The sequence below is a fragment of the Rhinopithecus bieti genome, unplaced genomic scaffold (genome assembly GCF_001698545.2).
Source record: "Rhinopithecus bieti isolate Rb0 unplaced genomic scaffold, ASM169854v2 scaffold_32083, whole genome shotgun sequence".
Classification (NCBI taxonomy): Eukaryota; Metazoa; Chordata; class Mammalia; order Primates; family Cercopithecidae; genus Rhinopithecus; species Rhinopithecus bieti.
In genome coordinates this window covers 1553151-1570185 of record NW_016814096.1, presented here as the reverse complement: position 1 = coordinate 1570185, position 17035 = coordinate 1553151, and the positions used below count along the sequence as shown (strand labels likewise).

At 43.7% G+C, this 17035-nt stretch overlaps 2 long non-coding RNA genes across 2 annotated transcripts; both read right to left on the bottom strand.

Moving 5' to 3' along the window:
• Nucleotides 1-8591: 8591 nt before the first annotated feature.
• LOC108513808 (uncharacterized) lies at nt 8592-10489 on the bottom strand. The gene is made up of 3 exons (XR_001881026.1): nt 10083-10489; nt 9778-9984; nt 8592-8823 (listed from the first exon to the last, which is right to left on the bottom strand). It is a non-coding gene; the product is annotated as an uncharacterized LOC108513808 (long non-coding RNA).
• Nucleotides 10490-10676: 187 nt separating this feature from the next.
• On the bottom strand, nt 10677-14297 carry LOC108513809 (uncharacterized). The gene is made up of 3 exons (XR_001881027.1): nt 14115-14297; nt 11659-11714; nt 10677-11348 (listed from the first exon to the last, which is right to left on the bottom strand). It is a non-coding gene; the product is annotated as an uncharacterized LOC108513809 (long non-coding RNA).
• Nucleotides 14298-17035: the final 2738 nt, after the last annotated feature.

Genomic DNA, 17035 nt, shown 5'->3' with positions numbered 1-17035 from the left:
CTGCCTGTTTCCTCTGCCCTGCAGGATGGGATTGACAGTGCCCCTGGCTGAGGGAGGAGGGCACAAGGACGCTGTGGCCGTCAGGCCAGGTGAGAGGGGACCTCGGCAGCAATCACAGAGTGGGATGGCAGGCTCAGGAAATAATCCAGAGAAGGGCTAGGGGTCTTGGCAATGGTGAGGACAATGGTGTACACCAGCGAGAGGGTCACACTGGGGAAGGTATGATGGGGTGCTTGTATGTGAGGAAAGGGGAGAAACCTGGTTTTGAAACCGGGTTTTGATGTGCGTGCAAGATGTCTGTGTGGTCACATCCAGCAGGCAGCCAGCCTGTGGGATGGTGGTTTGGAAGAGATGTGGGAAGGAGTCAATGACTTGGGAGGTGTCAGCACAAAATTGAAGTCTCAACTCCAGGTGCTGTGTGGGTGAGTCTGTCTCATCACCCCAGGAACGGGAAGACTGCTCTGCTGGGTGAAATGAAAAGGGCAAGGTTTGGTTTTGATTTGTAAGGTGGGCAAGAGTTGAGCTGATTACTTGAGCTTGAGACACTGATGGAATTGTCTGGAGCTTATTGAGACACTGTAGGAAGGCATCCACAGAGAGGGGTGCAGCCCCGAAAGAGGGAGGGGATAGATAGTGGACACTCATCTCTGAGAAGTCTGGATTCACGTACAAGGATCCACCTTGGGCAGGGGAAGGGGGAAAGAGGAAGGGATGGAGGTCTGAGGCAATAAATAGCTGCTGTACAGGTGAGAAGAGCTAGGGAGGACCTTGGAGAGAGCACCAGGAGATGCAGGGGGTGGGCTTAGTGCCTGTCACTCCACAGGGGAAGAAGAGGGTCATTTTTGACGGTTTTTGTCCACAGGACACTGCACCTTAGGTGCAGGAGAGGAGGTGACAGGAAGCTGAGGCTTGGCTGGCCACATGCAAAGGCATGACTTTCGCCGTGCAATTCAGAGGCATCCATGGACAGAGAAGTGGACCTGGAGGACGGTGGGGCAGCCCTGCAGGCGTCTCTGTGCAGAGCCTCAGGGGTTTGGGCAGACCTTTCTCAACCTGTTGATGGAAGTCTGAGGAGGAGCCTGGGCGGAACTCCACCCCCGCTTCATCCTGAGGGCCACAAGGCCAGGCTCTGATTGCTGGCCTTTTGACTAGAAGAGCAGAAAAGTACCTGGGAGGTCCATTGCAGCAGCAGCCAAGATGCGTAAGAGCAGATGTGTTTGTGAGAACATCTGAGATGCCCATGAGGGCCTCTGTGGTGGCTCCAGGTAACTTTGCAGGAGGAGAGGAGCCAGGGAAAGTGGAGTGACCACAGGAGCTCAGACCCTAGCTCAGTGCTGCCCGGGGATGCTCCTGTCAACATTGGTGCACATGAACCGCCTGTAATGCCACACTCACCCCCAAGCCAGACCCACCGTTTCCAGAGCACCTTACAGACTGGAAGCACTTGCCCCCAAACTTCATCCTTCATGCTCATAATGACCCCATGGAAGGGGGTGCTTTGATGCCTTGTAAATGAGGAAAGAGAGTTGGAGAACTTAGGGAAGTTTTCTAACATCACACAACTCACAGGTCGGGAATCCAACCTGAATTTATCCTTACATCTTTTCACATTGCATGCTATTTAAGTTCTATGGCCCTTTGTTATAATCAATCTTTACCGTACACCCATAGCTCCCTTCTTTGGGTTTACTCAGTAAATGGCAAGCCCAGCCAAGATCAACTGTTTGCCTACTACTCCCACCTTCAGAAACATGGCTGGCCATGGCTGGAAAACAAAAGCAAACCTCCACTGCGATGGTCAAATTCATGGCCTTTAACCTCAAGTCAGTCCAGTGAGGCTCTGGTGCTGTCTGGCCCATTCACTCTCCCACTACTGCGGATAACTATTTCATACCTTCTCCTCTGCTTCACACTCCTGGAAGGATCCAGCACCCCAGCGTGCAGCAAGGTTATGGTGGGGAAGCCCCATCTCTGACCATCAGGGAAGGTGCCTGAGGTCTGGATATCGGTACCAGCCACCCCTCCACCCAGTTCCCAGGGATCAGCTAAATATGCAAATTCCCTAGGGTTTGGCAATGAATGACTCCCCTGATGCTAACTCACATATTTAACGTGCTCTTTGGGAGTGATGGCATTTTGAGGAAGGGTTCATTAGCGCCGTGTTCTTCTGAGTGGGCAGTGTTAGGCGACCCACAATGCCCGTGCTCTATGTTGCTCTTCCCTGTCCTGTCTCTCTGTCTGCATCAGAAAGAAGATACGCAACTAACACAAGGCTAGCAACATGTCACCTGGCTGCTTCTCACCTGGGAGGGGTGAGGGGACTTTGGGGGAAACTTGGGGAGATTCACTGCAGCGCCCACTTCTCCTGGGACGCACCAGGCCAGCAGCGCTGCCATCTGTTTTACCCAGGTTCCATGCACTACCTCTACACAATGAGCACCAAGCAGACATGTCATTTGAGTGAAAGAGTGATGTCAGTTGAGCAAGGTAACTCCTTTAAACCTCACTGCTCCTGCCACCCTGTCGAGGGTCACAGAGAGGTCAGTGGGGCTCCAGTCTCTCCCTACCTCATGACCGTGGTCCTGTGGTTTGCAGGCTTCTTTGTGAACCAGTAATTATTTAGGAAGCTTAAAAATATTAGAAAAATTTTATTTAAAAGCATTAGATTTTTAGTAACATTCTAGCTCCATAACTATCTAAATGGCTCCTGGAAACAAGCAGATATTTCTTTCTTAGGCTCTAAGTTGAGGTGACCTTCCTTAGTGGTGAATACCATTTGTTAAAACCAGAAATCTCGGAGTTGACCCTGGCAGGTTGAGTGTCCATGCAGGCACCAGGAAATGCAGATGGTACATATCTGAGTCCAGGTAAGACCCAAGTAAGAGTCCGTTAAGGGTGAGACACAACAGGAATCAAAGCTGAAGAAGTGACAGATGTCTATGAAGTCCCCTTGGTGGAAGAGTTGGTCCCAGTGGATGAGGCTGGAGTTGGCATCCTTCTGACAGGGAGACCAGGCTGGGTATTCTGCTTGAGTCAGCCTGTCGGATGCTCTGGCTACACATACACCCGATAGCCCTGGGAAAACCCAAGTACACAGGCTGAGCCACAGGGAGATTCTAGTCCAGGAGCTGCTGGACCAGGGTACGGGACAGAGGTAGGGAGAGGCAGACATTCAGGGCATAGAAGAACTATGTCCTGAGTGCTTCTAAGAGCTAGGAAACAGTGCTCGCATCAAAGCTGACTTCTCTGCAGAGCCACTGTTGAAGACCCAGAGGAGCAGAGCAAGAACCACGTCTAAGCACCAAGACTTCTCTCTGGTCTCAGGCCCCAGGCAGCGTGGCCTTCTGTCCTGTCCCCGTGCCTGTCAGGCCAATTCCCTCCTCTTAGTTCTGGTCATGAGGGGCCCTTGCACTTCCAACCCTCCCCACCAATCACCCTCATCGTTCCAATTATGGAAATCTCTCTCATGAACTTCCCAAGCCCCCACCTGCTTGCTAGGACCCCCCAATATCAGGCTGCTTTCTGGGAGCCGACTGCTTTCTCAAAGCCCTGGAGCTCTGGGAGTTGCAGACCTGGGAAGTGAAGCAGAAGCTTCTCAGGATACCCTGAGCACTGTGCAGGGACAGAGGCTGCAGCCCCACCTTGTGGACTTCTGGCTTGGCCCAGCCCTACAAAGTCTCAGGTCATGTAGCCTGGAGTTTCTGTAACAGTGGTACCAAGTCTAAGGTTCTAAGCAGACACTGCTGCCTCTTCATGCTGCTCAGATAAACCAGTGATGGGGAAAAGGATGTGAGATCAAGAGTTCCAGGATGAATGGGGCGTGTCAGGGAGTGGGAAGGTGTGGGTGGCAGACCTAGGGACCATTTATCCTCTCCACTCTCTGAAATGACTTTCACACCTTTTTATCTCTTCTCATACCTCCAACAGCCCTGCCTCTCCTTACTCTCAGCTGCTACACTGCTTCCTGTTTAACTGAGAAAACACGTAAACTACCCCAGATTTTATTAATAGCCATTCTTCCTCTAAAGCACTGGACCCCACCCTACTTCCCACTGAAGGACATACCCCCTGCAATTGACCTCTATCCACCTGCATCATTAGTTTTTCCCTCTCTATGGGATGATTTTTGAGCAAATCATGCTGGGATGGTGAACTTTTAAAAATCAACACGACTGAGGTATAATTTGTATATAAAATGCACTCATTTAAGATGTGAAGTTAGATGAGTTTGACAAATGTATACACCTGTGTAGTCACCACCACAGCCATCACATTATATAAATTCCCATCACCCTCAAAAGGTTTCCCATGGCTGAGTAGCATTCCCTTGTGTGGCTACAGCACAGTTTGTTTATTCATTTGCCTATTGGTGTGCAATTGTGTGGTTTCTACTTTTTGGCTATTATGAATAAAAAGTGCAGTGAACATTGATCGATGAGTCTTTGTGTGGACATATGTTACCATTTCTCTTGAGTAAATACAAGTGAAATAACTGAGCTATGTGATATGTTGAATTTTATGAGAAACTTCCAAACTGTTCACTTTACCTTTCAATAGCAGTCTCTGAGAATTCCAGATACCACCACCCTTGGTATTGTCAGGTTTTTCCCCCTAACATTAGTCATTCTATTTTGTGCTTGTGTGTGGAGGTATGTTAATTTTGGTTTTAATTTGCATTTCTCTGGTGACTGATGTTGAACCTCTTGTGTTTATTGGCTATCCATATATCTTGTTTTGTGAAGTATATGCATATCTTTTGCTTATCGTATTATAGTTTTCTACATATCACCATACATTTCTCAGCCTAAACCAAAAACTAAAGCCCACTTCTTGTCTCTCAGTTTCCATGGGCGAGCCGTAGCTCAGCTGGGTCTTCTGCTCCAAGTTTCACAAGTCTGCAATCAAGGTGTCAGCCTGGGCTACAGTGTGATCTGAGACTCAGGTCTTCTTCCAAACACATGTGCTTGTTGGCAGAATTCATTTCTCTGCAGCTATAGAACTCATGGTGGCTTGTTTCCAGGCCAACAGGAGAGCTTCTCTTCTGCTTCAAGAGTTTAAAATTCTTCTTACCATGCCCATTTTTGTACTGGGCGGTTTGTCTCCTTACTGAATTGGATGAGTACTTTATAAATTCTAGGTACAAGCCCTATGCAGCTGTATATATTGCAAATATTTTCTCCCAAGCTATAATTTCTCCCAGGCCATTTCATTTTCTTAATGGAGTGTTGGCAGAAGAGAAATGATTTACATGAAGTCTAATTTCTCAACTATTTTTTTGTATGGTTCATGCTTCTTATTCCTACACAAGAAACATTTGCCTATCCAAAGGCTACAATATTTTCTCCTATATTTTCTTCTAGAGGTTTGATAACCTTAGCTCTTATATTTAGTTCTCTGACCCATTTTAAGTCAACTTTTGTGTATGATGTGAGATAAGAGCTGAGATTCAATTTTCCCCCCAAATTGATATCCCATTTTACACCGTCTGTTGAAAATACCATTTCCCCTGTTGAATTATGTTGGCACCTCAATTGAAAAAAATAAATTGACCACACATAAATGGCTCTAATTCTAGATGCTCTATTGTTGTATTGGTTTATATTTCTCTACTTATATCTACAGTAATTATGTGATTGTTACATATTTATATTAAGTCTTAAAATTAAATAAATTATATCCTTCAGCATTTTGTTCTTTTCCAAAATTGTTTAGGCTATCCTATGGCACAAAGGTCATATTTTTATATAAATCTCAGCTTGCCAACTTCTAAAAAAAATAAGCCTGCTGGGTTTGCACTGCATACATAACTCAATTTGGGAAGAAATGCCATTTAATAATATTGAATCTTCTGATCCATAAATCTAGTATATATCTCCATTTTCCTTCAACATTGTGTTGTAGTTTTTGGTGTCCATGTTTGCACATATTTCATTAAAATTTCACTGAATATATATCATAGTTTTGGGTGCTGTTATAAATGGCATTTAAAAATTTCATTTTCAGGCCAGGCATGGTGACTTACGCCTGTAATTCCAGCACTTTGAGAGGCAGAGACAGGCGGATCACCTGAGGTCAGGAGTTCAAGACCAGCCTGGCCAACATAATGAAACCTTGTCTCTACAAAAATACAAAAATTAGAAGGGCATGATGGTGGGCACCTGTAATCCCAGCTACTCGGGAGGCTGAGGCAGGAGAATTGCTTGAACCCGGGAGGCGGAAGCTGCAGTGAGCTGAGATGGTGCCATCGCACTCCAGCCCGGGTGACAAAGCAACATTCCATCTCAAAAAAAATTTTTTTTTCATTTTCAATTATTCATTGCTAGTATATAAAAGTATAATCAGTTTTTATATAGTGATCTTGTATTTTGTGACTTAACTAAATTTACTTAATAGTCCAGGAGATTTTTTAAAAGATTCTTTATGATTTTCTATAAACATGATCATGTCATCAGCAAATAAAATTTGGTTCCTTCTTTTCCTATCTATATGCCATTTTGCACTTGCTGAGACTTCCAACACAATGTTAAATAAAACTAGTGAGACCAGACACCCTTCCCTTGTCTCCATTACTAAAGAGAAGGTACTCAGTTATACAGTATTGAGAAAGTACTCAGTATTCAGTGTATGTATATATGTATATTTAGTGTGTATATATATATCCAGTGGATTTTATATATATAATATATAGTATATCTAAATATAGTATATCATACCATTAGGTATGATGCTGTAGGTTTTTCATACATGCTCCTGATAAGGAAAAGGCTGAGAAAGTTCCCTTAAATTCCAAGTCTGCTGAGATTTTTTTTTTATCATTAATGCGTATTAAATTTTGTCAAATATTTTTCTGTATATATTTAGATTATTATATGGTTTTTCTTTTTAAAAAAAGTATAATGAATTACATTGATTGATTTTTGAATATTAAGCCAACCTTGGATTCCTGGAATTAATTCTAGTTGACCATGACGTATTTGTGTGTGTGTGTGAGATACATATATATACATATAGAGAGTGTGTGTGTATATATATGTATATTTAGTGTGTGTATGTATACACAGTACATTTTATATACATATCTAAATATATACATGTTATATATATAAATACACATACATATATACATATAAAGTCTTCAATTTGCATTGTTCCAATATGTACAAATTTCAGTCACCATGGGTTAAATAAGTAACACCAAGGTTACCCAAAAATACAGTTCAAATCTCAAATCTCAGTTATCAAGGGATATTAACTGTAAGTAGTTGCATAAAGTGCAAACTTCACTGCTGGCTCCTCAGTCCAAAAGTCATTATATCAGTGACAGATGTGCATCATGATCAGTGACCAATCATGCCACTTCTTTCAAAGCCTCTCTGATTTCTTACTGCACATCTCTCACTCAGTTCACACACAGATAGCAAAATATGTTGTTGTGTTGCCTACCCGTCTCCCAGTGATAAACTCATGTGGCATTCTATAAACAGGTAATCAAAATGAAAAGTGAGAAGGGTGGAGGTGAAATCTGAGTCAAACCTAAACGCAGTTAAAGATTAAATAGTTGACCATGGGAATGCTGATGCTGCTGTCATTTGAAACTACATCTGCAGCCAGAGGAATTTAGCGAAGGCAAACTTACTAACATAAAGGTATAAGCAGTTATGACAAAAAAGATGATGTCTCAGGGAAGTGTCTGTACTTAACTTTCCCTACTTTCTCATTTCCTGTGTACTATTTTTTTCATTTGTTTTACTGTGATATATATAATACATACGTATACCAACGTAACAACGTAAAGTGCTCAGTTCAGAAAATTATAAAGTGAACATCCTCCTCCCTCCTGCCCCGCAGATGTACCCATCACTCTAGAAGTTGTGTGAAATGTTTCCATGCTTTTTTAAAAATTGTTTTACTACACAGGAATTCATTCCTAAAAAATGCTTATCTTTTTCTCTTGCCTCACTTTTACTTTATGCAACTATCATTTTCATGTCTATATTCTATTTTGAGATTGTGTCTACATTGATTTATAGAACTGCAGTTCCTTCATTTCCCCTGCAGTACTGCATTCTGTTTTATGACTGTATTATACACAGTGTGGATTAATCCCAGTCATGATGTAGAGCAACAGGATCTTATCACAAGAAATGACATACTGTGTGGTTCCACTGATATGCTCAAGAATATGCAAAACGAATCTGTGGGAATAGAGGTCAGATCAGTGGTTCTCTTGGGTGTCGGGGGGCGTGTAACAGAATGGGAAGGGGCACCTTTGGAAGTGTTGGAAATGTTCTAAATCTTGAACTGGATGGTGATGGCCCAAACATAATCATATTGAAGATTTGCAAATAATCACATTTACATGTTTAACAAAAAAGCTTAAAAATAAATACATGAAAATATCGAGTTTATAAACAAGTATTAATATAAGCAAATATAAATGATTATTTATAAATTATTTCTGGAGTTTATAAACCAACACCTATGGCAACTTAGAGATATTTTCAATACATGAATGCTGAGCTCTGATTTTTTCCCAGTTGTTGCCATTCCACTAGGCATGTTTTACGAAAAAAGTGAAGTGACACTGTATATAGGGGTTTATAAGATTAGCTACTTAATATTTTTTAAAGATAGGCTTTCATGAGTTCAACTGTGTTTTCACTGAGAAATCTAGACATGCATGAACATAGGAGAAAGTGGCTTGGCAGGCAGGGAAGGATGGGGGCTGTGTTTAAACCTGCATGCCCATGTTGCCTGATCAAAATCCTTCACAGATGGTTTCTTCTTGAGAATCTGGTCTTTCTCATGGCAGCCACCTTAGTCCTAGGGGAAAAGGATAGGATTTTTTGTCTTTCTATCTCATGAATTCTTTGGTTTAACATCAAATTATTCTTACTGCTGAAACCCTACACCTGTTAAAACCTTACAGGTGAGGTGATAAAAAGTAACAAGATCTGAGCTGGAATTCTGGCCTGGTCTTTTACTGGCACTTAGAACCAGGCCTGGCAAACGGTGAATATATGAGAAGGAATGGCTACCCATATTATCATTATTGCTTTTATTATTGCACCTGTTCTTGACGATTTTATAGTTTTTTGGCTCTAAGAACACTGTAAAGTGTTTAGAAGCTCAATAAAAAAGCATTGATAAATACAATACAAAACATCCAAAAACCTTGCCCTGTATTGGAGTAACTCTCTCATGCCTAATGGTTCTGGGACTCTAGCTCCTCTTCTGTACATGCTCCAAAAGAGGAAACAGCATGTCCGCTCAGAGCTTCCTTAGGGGAAAGGGACACCTTTCTCTGCTGGATTGGCTGGGCAGGTAGATGGGATCATCCCTGCCAGCCATTTCCTCTTTAATTCAGAAGGCTCCGGTGAACCACAAAAGACAGAGTGGACATGATGCTTTGAAAAGTGTGTATTGCCTTGCAGACAGAGGCTAGCATCCATTTAGCTACTCTCATTTCTCCCCATCCCAACCATATAAAGACGCTGGGATCTGCCAGGATGTTTAGGAACAAATTATCATCCTTCCATTCTTAGGGAGGCCCCAGTGAAAAAGGCCTCTTCCAGAAATGCCCAGCATCAGGAACAAGGACTCACTCTTCCAAAAACACTCAGTATTGGGGAACAAGGCCTCTTCCAGGAACACCCAGCGTTGGGAACATGGTGTGCCTGTGTAGTGGCCGGGTGCCATGGAAGAAGGACAAAGGCAACCCTCTCCAGTGCCATGTGGTATAAAAGGCAGAAGAGGCTTTACTGGAGAGAATCTTACAAGAGGAGAAGTGGAGTGTCCATGAACCTCAGATCCATCCTCCCACAGAGAGGCAGGCAGAGCAGAGCAGTGATGGGCTGGACGTGTCACAGACAACTCTGTGGAATCGCAAAGCACTCAAGACATACAGGGTGGGTGGCGGGCTAATGCTGTGCTTCTAGAGCTTTCTCAGGTCGAGGTTTTTGGGACTCCCAAAGAATGTCCTGCCTGGAGAAAGAGGAGGAGAGAGAGGGATGTGGGGTTGTGATGTTCCCCTAAACCGTCAGACCTAGAAGCGCCCCCAATATGGAGTCCCTGCTGCTCACCAAACTTCCATTCCCAATCTTTTCTCCGGTCCTGTCCTCCTCCACAGTCCACTGTTAAGGGCAATCTTCTACTTCAGTATTCCATTCCACTCCACAAATACCTCTGGACACCTTCCAAAAGTCACCTCTTTTCTGTGTTGGGAGGATCTGGAAAGCATGATCCTAAAGTAGCCCCGGGTGCTGCCTCCCTCTGGCCCTCCAGTCTGGCTGCCCCCAGGTGTGTCTTTCTAAGGTCTAGCTTACTCCCAGGCACTCCTCCTAGGCTCAGACACCTCCCATGCTTCTTCATGCATCCAGGTCGAGATCTAGAACATTCCATAAACGGCCTTGGTTCCTCTATCTGGGAGTGAAGATACGTACCCAAGTGTTGTGCCCTCTTCCATCTCCACAGTGTTAACTCCCTGTGCTCTCTGGCCCTCACCTTCCCCCACCCACACCTGTGGCCCCATGAACACCCATTACTTATCCTGATCCTCTGGTTTGAAATGTGGCCCCCACCGTTCATGGGTCATTGAAATCCAACCAATCTCCTCTTCCTGCCTCATCTCCAGGAAGCCCTCCTTGACTGGACTGTGGCTGTCCTCACTACCTCATTGTCCCCATCCTCCGGTTTCCAGGCATTGAACCTCGTGCACACGTGGTTGGGAGGTTCTCCAGTTGATTCCTGCAGGACAGTTCTGAATTCTCCTGTCAGCGAGGAGCAACTTGAGCCAGGAGGGACTGCACCGTTCTGCGCTTGGAGGGGAGGGGAGTGGTCCCTGGTATCCTCTGATGCCCAGGCCCAGCCGAAATATGGAAGACCAAGTGCTACGGGGGAAGGAGAACTGGGCCGATTGTCAGGGTCCTGGGCTCTGCTGCTGTCTTCCAAGTACCCCTAAGCCTACTGTTTCTATCTCTGGGCCTCAGTTCCTGAAGCCGCAAAATGGAAACAGATGGGCTGGGCTGGGTGATTCCTAAAAGCCTTTACAGTTTTCACAGATGAGTCTTCTCCGAGTGGTTTTCAACACTGTGTATCAGACTCACCTGAGGAACTTTTAAATAATGGCGATGTCCACGCCCCACTCTCGAGGACAGAAGATGGCAATTGAAGTGAGCCCACCCACCTGTAATTTTCTAAAAGTTCATCAGATGACTCCAACGTGCAGACTCAGCTTGTTTGGAGAGGAGGGCGGTTGACTAGGACCTTTGTTTTCAGACAAAGCGATGGACTCATGCTGCCCCCTGGTGGTCAGACTGCTCACTTCAGGCAGTTCCACATCTTAGGATCTTGCGGCGGGGCAGGAAAAATGTACCCAATGAATAAGAATGAAAAGAGAAAAAGAAAGGAAGGGAAGAACACTACCTGGCTTCTCCATGACCCAAGGATTCACAGACTCGTGAGTATTCCCCTTCCCCACTGTCCCCTATAATAAAGTTTATATTGTTTATCATAAATCAAGAGACCGAGTCCTGGGGGCAGTCATATCTGCCTTTGAAACCAACCCATTAGTCCCATCAACAGTCTTGGGTGTTTTTTGTTTTTTGTTTTGGATAAACATAGAAATTGACCCTTATGACCTTAAATCTTGAAACTTACATTTGGTTTTATCAGAGTTTCAGAGTTTCTTCCTCCAGGAAAGGACCACCAGGTCTCTGGAAAAAAAAAAAGGGCATCAAAGATCTGAAACTCACCAGATCATTGCATCCACACAATGAAACTCCAGGCCCCTCATTCATCGTGATTGCTTCCTGACCCTTCCTGAGTTCCTGTCTTTTCATATACTTACATTTCTTCCCTGCTGTATAAACTCCTAACTTTAGCTGGTCAGGGAGATGAGTTTGAGACTACTCTCCTGGGGAGATGATTTGAGACTGACCTCCCATCTCCTCTGCTGCAGCACTCAGTTAAAGCCTTCTTTTTTGGCAATAATTGTTGGGTCAGTGATTGGCTTTCTGTGCTGTGAGCAGCAGGACCTAGACCAAACCCCTGGTGTTTCAGTAACACATTAGGCGTGAAAATGCTACCTCTGGATCCACAGGCTGGGTGTAAGGGGAAGTCAGAAGGTGACAGGCTTGGGGGAGCTTCTGAGATGGCAAAGCCAAGCAGGACACTTGAGCTAATGAGATGTTAAGTATCTGGAAAAATGAGTACCCAGTGCTAGGTTTATTCCTATTCACCAGTCACTATGACATTGGGCAAGCTCATTTCGCTGAGCCTCAGTGAGTGCTGCTCACTATTGTGAACACCAAATGTGTTCCTGGACAAAGTCTGTCAAGGGCTACAGAGATTTAACTCATTCCACACTCGCCAAACTCCTACCCATTCCACATGGAGTAAAGCTTCCCAAACCTGGTTGGAAGTCTGCAAAAACTGGGGAGCTCATTCTTTAAACATAATATAAGAGAATGTGTTCAAAGTATCATTTTATCATCACAATACAATCTATATAATATGTTACTTATAGGAAAATGAATTTAAAAGCAGTTATGTCTCAAAGGCTACAACTTAAGTACAAGATTCGGGGGAGTGGAAGTAAAGGGTAGGCTGGATAGCTCTCCACTGTGTGGTGGCCCACAAGGACCACATGGAGTGTGTCTGTTTCTGTGGGTGAGACCAGGTTGGGCAGTGTCTGGCATCAGCATTAATTATGCCAAGACTCGCTGTGTCAGGCTCCAGATCAGGGGAGACTATGTATAGGATATTTGGACGACCTCACACATGGCCCAAGCACCTTCTAAAGGTGTGTCTCGTAACACCCCTTCACCTGCTTAATTCCAGCATTCCTCAGATCTCACCTCAAACATTACTCTCTTGGGGAGGCCTTCCTTCACATTCCAATCGAGTCAAACACTCCAGTTCAAATGTTCTCAAAATGCTCCATTTCTCCTTCAGAGATCACAGTTTTAATTCATTTTAAGAATTGTTTTGAGTCACTATCCCTCAAATGAATGTGAGACTTTGACAGAGGGGACTGCTTCTGTATCTCCAGCAACCAGCACAGCACCTGGCCCCTTTGCAAAGGGTTCAATAAATTGCTGAATGAGTGAATCCCATCTTCAAGAGAAATAGCTCTTTTCTGATTATTCCTTATTTGTTATCCTAAATTTTCCTACCATTCATTAAAGTGAAAGCAATTCATTTTAATGTGGTCAGTATAGCTACTTTTTATTTATTTCAAAAAAAGAAATACTTTATTTCTTAAGATAACTTGAGAACAGGTTATTCATACATTAGAAATAGGGCTAGGGGCCATGGGTCATGCCTGTAATCCCAGCACTTTGGGAGGCTGAGGTGGGAGGATTGCTTGAGGCCAGGAGTTTGAGACCAGCCTGGGCACAAGATGAGACCGGTATCTCTTAAAAAAAAAAAAAAAAAAAAAAAAAAAAATTAGCTGGGTGTAGTGGTGCTTGCCTGTAGTGGCACACCTTTAAACCCTGCCCTGTCTGGCTAAAGTATTTCATGAAGCCCGTAGTCCAGATCCTTGGAGGGCTGAGGTAAGAGGATCACTTGAGCCCAGGAGTTCGAGGCTCCAGTGAGTGATGCTTGTGCCACTGCACTCCAGTCTAGGTGACAGAGTGAAACCTTGTCTCAGGAAAAAAAAAAAAAAAAAAAGAAAGAAAGAAAGAAAAGAAATAGCTGCAGATTATCGATCTCCACCTTTTTGCAATAATATTTTATTTTAGCATTCTTCTCCTTGCTGCCCATGTGCCCGTCGGCTTTTCAGCTTCGTTTCTGAGAGAAATACGAACACATACCCCGCCACTTGAGTTGTAGTATACTCACTATACAGGCCAAAGGTAATGTTTAGCTTCATAAAATTCCATCTGAACATCGACAATCATTGTCTGAAACTCACAGTCAAGAACTGTGATCGTCTGCCTTCAACTGGTTGGGTTGATTCTAACAAGACCTTTGCTACTTAAAATAGGGTCCCAGCATCAGGAACACATTGGCATCACCTTGGAGGTTATTTTAAATGCAGAATCTCAGTCCCCACCCCAGACCAAAGAATTAGAATATGTGCTTTAAGAAGATACCTCAGTGATACATACGCACGAAGAAGTTTCAGAAAGCTGGATGATCAAGCTGTTCAAAGTTCGTGGTTCTTCTGAGTAAACCAGAGTACTCATGGCTGGGTCTGGAAAAACTTTTCTCTTACAATTCTTCATGAAATCTTCACTAAATGTGAAAAGGCTAAGGAAAGGTTTAGTTAGTAATTTTCCAAGTAATCATGTTCGACACGGCTATATACTGCTTACAAAATTCGCATTGGTCTTACTCCTCTGATGAATGCCACATACTCACTTCTCTTTGTCTGTTTCATGTTTGCATAGGTCCAGCAAAGGGATGTTTGGTTGGTCAGTATCACTGAGCTGTGGCCATGTTTAGAGGCTCATTCCTAGAAAAATCAATTAACTTTCAATTAACAATTAACTTTCATTGCAAACAAAACAAAACCACCTTTAAACCTTGACCTGTCTGGCTAAAGCATTTCATGAAGCCATGGAAAACCACAGAGCAAAGGATAAAGGGTAGGTAAGTATTGAATATACTACAGATGTAGATTAGTGAAGATAAAGGGTAACTCATCTCTTTCACGGGCGATCAACTCACAAGAGCTCCTCATATGATGACAGCTGGTGGCTGGAATCAGCTCACTTTTGAAGCTCTGATCCCTCCCTAGGCAAGCAATCATGTGGGGTGTGTGTATGTGTGTGTGTGTGTGTGTGTGTGTGTTGTTGTTGTTGTTGATGGTTTCCCTTTCCAGAAAAAAAAAAGATAACTAAGTTGGGTTTCTTACCATTATCATTTTTATATGAGTTTAGATATAAAAAGCCAAGTTTCTGAAGATTTGACTACCATTAAACAAGATGAAAAAGACTTGATAGACCAAATAAAGGTAAAGTTGTAGGCAAAATGTAAAGGCTGCCAAATTTCCCTCTCAACCCTGGGTGTCACAAACTCTAAACCAAATACTGAAATGTTACAGCTGGCACAGGTCGTAAAAATCTAGTCTAACCCCTTATTTGTTCAGATGACACTAAGACATTAAAGTGACTGGCTGTCAAACCAAACACTAGCATCTGGGTCTTCTGATTTGGAATCAAGTGTTATGATTGTTTGAACCACTCCACACACAAAACATAATACCTCTCTTTATGGAAAAACAGCAACAAAACAACAAAACAAAAACACATAAGGGCAGGGACTGTGTTTATTGCTTGATCTGGGATAGCAGAAGATCATGTGTTTACTAGCACTTAATAAATACTTGAGTGAACTTGCAATAGATGAAGATTTGTTAAATATCTACTGAGGGTAATATCTACTATAGATATTAGTTATAACTCTATTATAATATAATTATATATTTCTATAATTAGGCAGTATATGGGGGCATGTTTACATTATTACTTTCATTTTATACTACTTTATTATCAGTACCATTATTGTTTGTGAGATCCAATACAAATAAATTAACATGTGCATCAGGCACTAGGGCAACAGACAGACACAGGGGAGAGAATGAATATATCTCAGTGTAAGACCCCAAAGTGGGCTGAACTAGGGCAACAGACAGACACAGGGGAGAGAATGAATATATCTCAGTGTAAGACCCCAAAGTGGGCTGAACTGATCTTGACCCCAGCAGGGACCAGGAACCTTCTAAGCTAACTTTTCATGAGGAATATTCCTCAGTTACTTCCTTTGTATCCACATAACACTTATGTTAGTGGCATTTGGACCAAGTCAGAGGATTACTACAAATTGAGAGGGCTTTTTTTTTCCTTTTCTTTGGTTGGTAAGAGAAAAATACATATTTTAATGATTGAATCAAGGCAAGTTTTAGGGGTACAGGTCATGTTTGGCCATGAGCTTGTCTGTTTTAGAAGTCACAAGACGGGGTCACAATGAATATATCAATCAGGATGTCTATGGACCCAAGCCTCACATCATATGTTGTAGAAGATAACTCTCACCTTCCATAACAATTACACAGACTGATAAAAGAACAGACTAATAATAGTGATAACAGCAGCCATGTAAGCTCTGGTTTCCAGCAAATTCAGGACATTTGGAAGCTCCTGAGGAGGCATGTGGGGCTGGGGACCAGATCCCAGATCCCAGATCTAGTCTGAGTTCCTGCTGACCTAGTCTCTGCAATTCCCTGAAAGCCATTCCAGGTTTTCCCATTGGGCCATAAACCTTTCAGGGTTTTTGTTTGGAGAAGTAGTGAAGCCCAGGCCAGGTTTTTCTCTCAACCCATCGGCTGGGGCTGTGAGCCCCGCTGCAGCCTTAGCCCGCCCTTTGCTTCTGCTGCACTGGGTTGATTGACTCAGCCAACCTCCCGGGTTGCGGGCCCTGAGCAGCCTCAATACTTGGTTTCTCTTTCTGCAGCGGGTCTACCTCTCTTTCAAATGGCCCACTTTCTTTGGGGCTTCAATGCTGGCAGAGTCCCTGACGCTCCTTCACCCCCAATCCCAGATCTTAGAGCAGACTGCCAACAGCTTGGTTCCTTGGGCTTGCAGGCACCGGGATCCTGGTCACCCAGTCTCCAGCCCAACTTGTCAGCTGACAGGACCCCTAGGAAGAAATGTTTCCCACCACTTCCAAAAATTAGAGACCACGTGGATGTGTGCCTTTGTGATTAGAACTGTCATGTAAAGGGCCAAGGACCCCACTGGGACCACACACCAGGACAAATAGAGTTCATGGGGGAAAGCTAGGACAGGGCAGGCAGGACCTCCTCCCCACCCCGCCTTGTCACACAGAGAGGTGCACACTCTGCGCTTACTCAGCTCTGTGGAAACAGCTCCTTGAAAATCAACAAAAGGCAGAAGAAATGAATCTTCAGGGCAACGTGCATTTGTCCCTCCTTAATCAAAGTTTGCCTTTTTTACCTCCAGGGCTTTATGAGCACAAACAACATTGCATGAATCTTTGTAACCCCTCCAATACTGAGAAAGTAAAA